Source organism: Cariama cristata, unplaced genomic scaffold, assembly GCF_000690535.1.
Source record: "Cariama cristata isolate BGI_N322 unplaced genomic scaffold, ASM69053v1 scaffold18324, whole genome shotgun sequence".
Taxonomy (NCBI): domain Eukaryota; kingdom Metazoa; phylum Chordata; class Aves; order Cariamiformes; family Cariamidae; genus Cariama; species Cariama cristata.
The window spans coordinates 1-218 of NW_009614868.1; positions in this window are offsets into that span (position 1 = coordinate 1).

Below are 218 nucleotides of genomic sequence, written 5' to 3' on the forward strand. Positions count from 1 at the left end.
CAGGTACCTTTTTGAAATGGACAGGTCTTTTCTGCAAATTAAAATCACAGTCCTTGTTCAGCAACACCAAAAAAAAGCCCACCCAACCAAAAAACCCTTTTCGAAGCCATGAAGCAAGAGTGGTATTAAGTGGGGAACAGTTAAGGATGGAGAGAGTAGTCACAAGCTCCACACACGTAACCACGGCCTAAGCGGAGCACTGCTTTTGAGGAAGGAGA